The sequence below is a fragment of the Panthera uncia genome (assembly GCF_023721935.1).
Source record: "Panthera uncia isolate 11264 chromosome B3 unlocalized genomic scaffold, Puncia_PCG_1.0 HiC_scaffold_1, whole genome shotgun sequence".
NCBI lineage: Eukaryota > Metazoa > Chordata > Mammalia > Carnivora > Felidae > Panthera > Panthera uncia.
Genome location: NW_026057582.1, coordinates 104,653,546 through 104,663,101, shown reverse-complemented (window position 1 = coordinate 104,663,101; position 9,556 = coordinate 104,653,546). Strand labels below are relative to the sequence as shown.

General features: G+C 41.0%; 2 non-coding genes across 2 annotated transcripts; both read right to left on the bottom strand.

The window, feature by feature from the left end:
• Nucleotides 1-2,945: 2,945 nt before the first annotated feature.
• LOC125910430 (U5 spliceosomal RNA) lies at nucleotides 2,946-3,061 on the bottom strand. Its single transcript, XR_007453942.1, has one exon. It is a non-coding gene; the product is annotated as a U5 spliceosomal RNA (small nuclear RNA).
• A 4,707-nt stretch (nucleotides 3,062-7,768) lies between these two features.
• Nucleotides 7,769-7,885, bottom strand: LOC125910431 (U5 spliceosomal RNA). Its single transcript, XR_007453943.1, has one exon. It is a non-coding gene; the product is annotated as a U5 spliceosomal RNA (small nuclear RNA).
• Between the last annotated feature and the right edge of the window lie 1,671 nt (nucleotides 7,886-9,556).

Genomic DNA, 9,556 nt, shown 5'->3' with positions numbered 1-9,556 from the left:
TCTTGTAAATAGAAAACTCAAAGTAATCTACACACAACTTATTAGAGTTAATGCAAGAGTCAAGCAAGATTGCCAGATATAAAATCCTATACAAGAGTCAACTACATTTTTTTTTAGACTCCACCCACATATGGGGCTTTCACTCAGGACCCAGAAATCAAGAATTGCATGCTCTACCTACCAACTGAGCCAGCCAGGTGCCCCAAGAGTCGACTACATTCATGTACAAGACCAATGTACAATTAAGAAATGCAACTTTAAAAATTAACAAAGGGTAGGGGGAAAAAGGAAAAAATAAAGGGTGCAAAATCTTTAGTAGACATTTTTAACATTTTTTATTGAAAGATAATAAAAAAAACTTAAACATATGGAGAGAGAAATCATGACCATGTAGAAGATGAAGATTCGATTCTCCCTAATTAATTTACAGATTTAATTCAGATCCAACAGGAATTTTCATAGAAATCAACAAGGCAATTTTAAACATTGAAAAAAATATTATTAAGAGAGAGGGAGTGTGAGAAGTGGAGAGGGGCAGAGGGGAGAGGGAGAGAGGGGGAGAGAGAGACAGAATCCGAAGCTGTCTCCACACTCAGTGAGAGCCTGACAAAAGACTTGATCCCACAACCCTAGTATCATGACCTGAGCCGAAATCAAGAGTTGGACACTCAACTGACTCACTCAGGCCCCTTAAACATTTTTGAAAGATTAAAGGATAGCCAAGTTACTCCTGTATGATATTAGCTCAAGGAAAGACAAATTACACCCATGGAACAGAATAGAGAGCCTACAATGTTTATGGCATTGACTATGGTGATGGTTTCATGGATGTATACTTACCTCCAAACTCATCAAATTGTATACGTTAAATACACACAGCTTTTCCTATGCAATCATACCTCAATGGACTGGTTTAGGAAAAAGACAGAGCCCAGAAACATTCCCATGCATATAAGGAGAGCCGATGTATGTCAAAGTTGTCAAAGAAGATCTAGTGGGGAAAGGAGACATCAATCAATACATAGTGCAGGACAACTGTCAGTGGGGAGGGGGTGAGGGATAAAAATTGATCCATACTTCACACTATGCACAAAAATTCAGTTCCAGATTAATCAAGGACTTAAATATGAAAGACATAACTTGAAAAGATAGTTTCCTAAATAGCTTGAGGTAGTAAATTATTAAACAAAACACTTTTGAAAAGCACAAATCAGAATGAAGAAAAAAATCAATCTGACATTAAAATTAAGAACAGTTCACCAAGACACAAAAGAAGAGTGGAAAGGGAAGCTATTACCTGAAAGAAGTTAACCAACAAAGAATTACTATTTAGACTCTACAGTCTAAAGGTGGTGTTAAAACTTCCAAAATAAGACAAAGATTCACAATCTAAGGAGGAAAAATGGGCAATGTATAGACATTTCAATGAAGATAAACCACGATGACAAAAAAAATTTTTTTTTCTTTGAAAAGATATTCAACTTTAGTAGTACCTAGAGAAATGTACATTAAAACCACTGTCAGGGGCACCTGACTCAGTAGGGTGAGCGACCGAATGACGATTTCAGCTCAGGTCATGATCCCAGGATCATGAGATCAAGCCCCATCTTAGGACTCTGAATGAGCACGTACCCTGTTTGGGATTCTCTCTCTCCCTCTGCCGCTCTCCCCTGCTCTCTCAGGCTCGCTCTCTCTCAAAACACAAAACAAAAGAACCCAAAAAGCCAAAAAACCACTGTCAGGTATTAGTTCCACTAGATGGGCAAAAATTAAAGTCAGCATACCAAAGACCAGTAAAGATGAGAAGCTATGCGAAATACACAAATGCCATTGGCAGAAATGTAAATGGGTACCTTCACTTGGGGAACAAATTATTACACTTACCTGCCCTGACCCAGTGGTTCCATTCCACACATTAAGAAAAGAAAGTCTTGGGGCGCCTGGGTGGCGCAGTCGGTTAAGCGCCCGACTTCAGCCAGGTCACGATCTCGCGGTCCGTGAGTTCGAGCCCCGCGTCAGGCTCTGGGCTGATGGCTCGGAGCCTGGAGCCTGTTTCCGATTCTGTGTCTCCCTCTCTCTCTGCCCCTCCCCCGTTCATGCTCTGTCTCTCTCTGTCCCAAAAATAAAATAAAATAAAATAAAATAAAATAAAAAAAGAAAGTCTTACACATGGTCCCTGTGAGTAACATCATTTTAACAACCCAGATCTAAGGAAAGAAACCAAACCTCCGTGAAGAGAGAATGGATCCATAAATTAGTCCATACAGTGTAATACTATAAAGAGCTGTGTTGCCCAATACCATTAGTTCCACATGCTGGTTGAGCACTTCATTGCAAAGCAGCTAGTACTAATTGGAAAATTGCAAAGGGCAACGGGCGCCTGCACGGCTCAATTAGTTAGGCGTCTGACTCTTAGTTCTGAGCTCAGGTCACGATCTTACCATTGGTGGGATAAAGCCCTGCACCTGGGCGGCCATTGAGCCTGCTTGAAATTCTGTTCCCTCCTCTACTCGCTCACACTTTTCTCGCTCTCAAAGTAAATTACGTATAAACTGAAGAAGCTACACAACATAAAGATGACGTAAAATTTCTAAAGTCCTATATTGGATTCACGTTGAAATAAGAGCTTAGATTTAATAGGTTAGATATAAATCCGATAACCCTCATGCCTTTCTTTCTTTTAATTACGTACCCAACTTCTCTCTCCGCGCGAAAAAACTACCCACATTAAGAACAAGCGCTTAAAAATAAAAAAAAAAGCCCCAAAATCCAAAGGAGCTGTCTCTAGAAGCTGAAAAGAACATGAAATAAACACGAAAATACAGGAATTAGGCGTAATGAAACACGCCAACAGCAGTTCAGAGGGGTTGAACGAGACTCTTACCTATCCTGAAGCTGGTGGAAAACCACAAATAAAAAGATACTACTACTTTTAAACGACATATAGCCTTGCTAGTGCAAGGCTTCAAAAAATTGTTTTCAGACTCAGAATTGTTCCTCTCCACGGAAATCTTTAGTAAAAGGCGAAAGATTTATACGATCTGAAGAGAAACCAGAGTATACGATCACTTCTCGTAACCCGCAACTCGGGTAAAATGATCTCCTGGAACACTGATGGTGACTAACTAACGACAAGAGTCAATGCTCTAGTAAAATTTTCTATAATAATATGTATGCATGGGTCTATTTTTAAGATATGCAAGTGGAAGAATTTTTTAATTTTGTTGCTTTAAACTTATATCGGATGCAGTGCACTGTGGGTATGCAAATCATTGGGTCACTGCTCTTTTGGTTCAGAAAATAGGTTAGTATTCACACGGTACCTCGGCGTCACCCTTAGGGGGCGAGCGGAGTACTGGCTGAGTGGGATCCAAACTCCGTCTTGATTAAGAGACTCGGGTTTCTGTTATTTGTACACCTGAATTTTATTTTTGTTGAATGAAGACTTTGCCATTAAATGGAAAGAGAGAAAATTAGAGAATAAGTAATTGACCCAAAATTCAGGGCGGTGGTTCCTCCATGGGGAGTGAGGGGTAAGGCTGGGAAGGGCATACAAGAGTTCTAAAAGTGACTTTTTTCTTAAGCTGTGTAAGCACCTGGTGTTTTGTTTGTCCTTGTTTTAATCGTGCACCTCCAGGGTATGTACTTTTTTTTTTTTTTTTTCGAGAGGGAGGGAGAGAGAGAGAGAGAGAGAGAGAGAGCGCCCAAATGAACTAGAGGGAGAGAGAGAATCCCAAAGCTGGGCTCAAGCATATCCCATGTGGGGCTCAACTCAGGAACCAGGAGACTATGATTTGAGCCAAAGTCAGATGCTTAACGACTGAGCCACCCAGGCGCTCCCAGGTGCACACTCTTGAACAGTGTGCATTTTTGCCGTTTGAGAAAAATTCCTGGCAGTGTCCTGTTTAAAATTGGAGCCTAATGTGCTCAGTTTGAGGTTTCCTGCCCCACCTGATACTACTTTGGGAGATGAAATCTTGTATTCTCGTTTCGGATCCCACGTCTCCTTATTCTCCTTAAGAGAATAAGTCTCTTATTCTCCTTTTTCTTTTTTCTTTTTTTTAAAGTAATCTCTATAGGCAATGTGGGGCTTGAACTCATGACTGAGAGATCAAGAGGCAGAACTGGGCCAGTCAGGCACCCCACCCTTATACTATGCTTTTAAAATGGACTGTTCTATTGTTGGGATGAGCACTGGGTGTTGTATGGAACCCAGTTTGACAATAAATTATATTTAAAAAAAGAAAGGGAGTTTAAAATACACACACACAAAAATGTGCTGTTCTCAGTTGTTGGATACAACCTGCGTACAAGGGTCCTCTCTAGCATTTGCGGTAACTGAACAACCTTGAGAAAGGAAATTGCACCTTTTTATTTTTTCTACCTGCTTATATAAACATTTTCCGTCCCAACTTTGACCCCTTCTTTAAATTGGCACTTCCCCCCCACTTTGTCGGTTCTTTTGCTAACAAGTCAATCATATTGGACATATATTTGATTTAAATTTGTCTAATACATTTTAAAAACAGCTTTAGGGGCGCCTGGGTGGCGCTGTCGGTTGAGCGTCCGACTTTGGCTCAGGTCATGATCTCACAGCTCGTGAGTTCGAGCCCCGCGTCGGGCTCTGTGCTGACAGCTCGGAGCCTGGAGCCTGCTTCAGATTCTGTGTCTGCCTCTCTCTCTGTCCCTAACCCACTCACATTCTGTCTCTGTCTCTCTCAAAAATAAATAAACAAACATTTAAAAAAAAAAAAAACAGCTTTATTGGATATAATTCACTTGACGTACAATTCATCCATTTAAAGTGTATAACTGAATGGACTTTAGTATGCAATCATGACCACCATCTTATTTTTAGTATTTTTTTATTTTTTTATTAAAAATTTTTTTTAATGTTTATTTAGTTTTGAGAGAGAGAGAGACACACACACAGAGTGTGAGCAGGGGAGGGGCAGAGAGAGTGGGAGATACAGAATCTGAAGCAAGCTCCAGGTTCTGAGCTGTCAGCACAGAGCGCAAAGTGGGGCTCAAACTCCTGTACGGCGAGTCCATGACCTGAGCCCAAGTTGGGAGCTTAACCGACTGAGCCAACCAGGCGCCCCTATACTATCTAATTTTAAAACATTTTTGTCACCTCAAAGAGAAACTCTACCCATTGGCAGTTATTTGCCCCCCTCCCCACCTCGTTCCCCAGCTTCTGGGAACCACTAATCTACTTTCTATCTCTAAAGTGCCTATTCTGGATATTTCATATAAATGGAAGCATACAAACTGTGGCCTCTTGTGACTGGCTTCTTTCATTTAGAGGGATGTTTGTGAGGTTCCTCTAAGCATACATTTGTTTTGATACTTTTTTGCAAGCTTGCAATATTTTACAATGTAATGGGAAGCTAGAGATCCATGGACAAGTAAAGTTCACCCTATGTAATAGCTACCCTCACAGGCCTTGGCTAGGGGCTAAGGCACTAATGGAACAGGAAAGGAGCAATTCTGAATATCAGAGCGCTTACCTGCTCCTAAGTTTGAGGGAACCTTCATCTTCTGGACCTTACCCTGCTTCATTCTGGAAGGGTTCTGGGCAGCTTTCACCAGTTAGCCACAAAGTTCATTTTGCCTTTAGCATTCCAGGCTCCATAGGGAGTCACGGAGTTTCCAGGGGGCTTCTGATTCTAAAGTGTGAACCCATCTCTGATTGCAAATGTGGAGTTTGAGGGACTGGAACAATGTCATTGTTTATGATGTGGCTGGCAGTTCCATTCCTGGCCGTAATTTATACTGATATTTAATACAAGATATAACCTGAAAAAAAAATACAAAACATAAAAACCATTAGTTGAATTGCAGGGGTGAATGAAAAGAAATTGTTTATTTTCTTTTAATGTTTATTTTGAGAGAGACAGACAGACAGATCACGAGTAGGGGAGGGGCATAGAGAGAGGGAGTCACAGAACCCAAAGCAGGCTCCAGGCTCTGAGCTGTCAGCACTGAGCCCAACATGGGGCTCGAACTCCCAAACCGTGAGATCATAACCTGAGCCGAAGTCAGACACTTAACCAGCTGAGCCACACAACACCCTTTTTTTTTTTTTTTTTTTTTTTTTTTTAAGAGCGAGAGCTCAAGTGAGGGAAGGGCAGAGAGAATGGGAGGGACAGAATCCCAATCCTTAGGTCAGTGCACTCCACTGGGGCTCCATCTCATCCTGGTGAGATCATGACCTGAGCCGAAATCAATAGACGCTTAACAGGACTGAGCCACCCAGGTGCCCTAATTGTAATTTTTCAATTGAAATTTTGATTTGTTCTTGCCTTCTTTCTGACTCTAAAGGGAAAGTTTACAACACTAGGTTACACGTGATGTAACATTAGGTTGATATTCTTCATTAGATTGGGTAGATTCCCTTCAATTTCTACTATGTTAAGATTAATATTTATGTTTATATGAATATATGTATAACGAATGAGTATTCAAGTTTATAAAATACTTTTTCTGCATTCATGAGATTTTTATTAAACGGTTTTCTCTGATCTCTGCCAGTGGAGATCTGCGTTAAGAGACTGTTAATTCAGGGACACCTGAGTGGCTCAGTCAGTTAAGTGTTTTTGGCTCAGATCATGAGCTTGGGGCCTCCTTGGGATTCTCTCTCTCCCTCTCTCTCTGCACCCCCACCCCCCACATGAACTCTCTCTCAAATAAACTTTAAAATTAAAAAGAGATTGTTAAATCATCCTTACCTGTTCGTTATTTTATTTTTTTTTTTTTAAGTTTATTTTGAGAGAAAACAGTATGAGCAGGGACACAGAAGGAGAGAGAGAGAATCCCAGGCAGGCTCTGCACTGTCAACAACAGAACCTGACCTGGGGGTCAAAGTCACGAAATGCTGAGATAGTGATCTGAGCCCAAACCGAGAGACACTTAACCCACTGAGCCGCCCCCTTACCGCACCCCTCTACCTGTTCTTATTGATTTTTGGTTCATATTTGTTGTGGCCGGATCCCAGGGGCCACCGCTACAAGTGGCAAGTGTGAGCATAGGAGCAACACCTCACGCTTACCGATCTTGCAGCGGAGAGAGACTCTCCTGCGGAGGTGGACAAAGCCTCTAGAGTCTCAGCTCTCCTCCCCAAATTTACCTACTTTCTCGAACTCCTTGCTCATTCTGCTGCAGCCTCTCTACCGGCCACAAAGGGGCGCTGCTTCTTTTTAGTGCTCAGTTCCTGCCACAAGGCCCAGCTGCTAAAAGTCAGGGAACCCAAACTTTTACGGTTCCTAAAAGAATTTTGGAAATATTTATTCCTCGTGCCCATTATAAAGATCACATGTATAGCTTTCGTGAAGTAACTTACAACAGGATACAGTTAAATAGGTGCGAAGAACAGATACTTTGTGCATTGTAAGTAGTGATGCTCTAAATTGTTAGGTAACTGTAAAACGCAAACAGCGTAAGGTAAATGCCCAAGAGATTTAATACTTACCCTCTCCTCAGACCTGCTTTTTCCCCCTTTCATTTCACCAAGAATTAAGTACAAACATTTCTTGTAACTGGAAACTCTTTATTGAATACTGAATTATATTTCAGGACAAAATAAGCACAATAACTGAAACTCAAAACACCCCACCAACTGTCAATGTTTTCTCTACAACTAGTAGCCTTTAAACGTTATGGATACGCACCAAACTTAACAAACAATAACGACTAAACAATACTTCTAAGAAACTCAAAAGAACCGCATAATGGGCTTAGGAATATCTTTCTTTTAAACCACATTGGTAGTCCTGCAAAATACAGGACCCCGAAAAATTGGTTTAAAACTCAGAATTGTTCCTCTCCACGGAAATCTTTAGTAAAAGGCGAAAGATTTATACGATCTGAAGAGAAACCAGAGCACACGTCACTGTTTTCCTAACTCATTTCCCAAGTAAATGTAACCCCTAGTACGCAAAGGGTGGCTACTTATCACAAGCGTTACTCACTGCAAAAATTTATTCAAGGAATTCTGAAAATAATAGGCTCACACTTAGAAAAGTTGGATAATGACTAAGTTTATTTTACTTGTAAACAATTATACTGTTTGCGGTGTATTATGGGTATGCAAATGAACCTGTGTAATCGCCCTTTAGACTCCGGAAATTTAAGTATTTAAATCGGTGCTCTGGGGCCACTTTTAAGGGGCAAAGCGGAGACTCAGCTGCCTGACGTCTCAATTTCGTCCTGGTCAACTGGAGACATTCTGATTTTGTCTATTCCTAAATTGGAGCTTTGCGTATGATTTCTTTCAAATAAAAGAATTTTCTGATAGCTGCGGAGAGGGGGCAAGCCTTGAGGACAGCAAAGTAATGGTTAATGCAAAATTCAGGGTAGTGTTCACCTGCTGTCGGAAGCGAGGGCTGTGACTGGGGAAAGGCCCATAGAGGGTTTCAAAGGTGTCAGCAATATCCTTTTTCTTAAACTGGGAAGGAAGCATCAAAGTCTCATTTCATTATTTGGTTATGTTCATATATCATGTAACATCATGTGTCATAGTCATGAACGTTATAAATCTTCCCCTTCAGTGAGACCTACTTTTATGTCTTTCAATATAGTCTTACAATTTTACTATAGAGATTTTGTTAGATTTGCTTTACTCTTTTTTTTTTTTTTTTAAGTTTATTTATTTGTGTTGAGAGAGAGAGGAAAAGCAAAAGTGGTGGAGGGGCGGAGAGAGAGAATCCTAAGCGCAGAGCCTTCAGAGCCCACTTGGGGCTTGAACTCAGGAACCTGGAGATCATGACCTGAGCCGAGATTGAGAGACCGAGGCTTAACGACTGAGCCACCCAGGTGCTCCAAGATTTACTTTACTCCTAATATCTTGTACTTTTTGTGATTAGTGTAGATTTTTTAAGTTGCATTTTTTTTAATGTTTATTTATTTTTGAGACAGTGAAAGAGTGCATGAGCAGGGGAGGGGCGGGGGGGGGGGGGGGGGGGGCAGAAGATCTGAAGCAGGCTCCACCTGGACAGCAGAGAGCTTGATGCAGGGCTCAAACTCCCGAACCTGTGAGACCATGACTTGAGCTGAAGTTGGTTGCTTACTGACTGAGCCACCCAGGCGCCCCTTAAATCGGAATTTATAATTGTTTATTGTTGGTATATAGTAACACAATTGACTTTTTTTTTTTTCCAACGGGATAGAAGTTTATTGAATACTCCACAAAGGATGGGTGGACAGGACCGCAGAGAAGAGGCCGCGTGCCACAACTGACTTTTACTTATTGCTCTTGCATTCGGTGATCTTAAACTCTTGTTCTAATGATCGTAGATTCTAGTGGATGTTGTATGTAGACAAGTATATCATCTGAAAGTGACAACTTTGTTTTTCCCTCATAAATCTATACATTTTATTATTTCTTGTTCTTGTTTTATTTAATTGGGAACTCTAATAGAGGAGGCACTGAACCGAAGCAATGATAGTGGGTGTCTTTTTCCCATTCTGGTCATGGCTTTCATTGGACCACTATTAAATGCGAACTTTGATGTTAGACAGGTGGGGCTTCATGGGCAAGCAGTCTATACACTTGCTC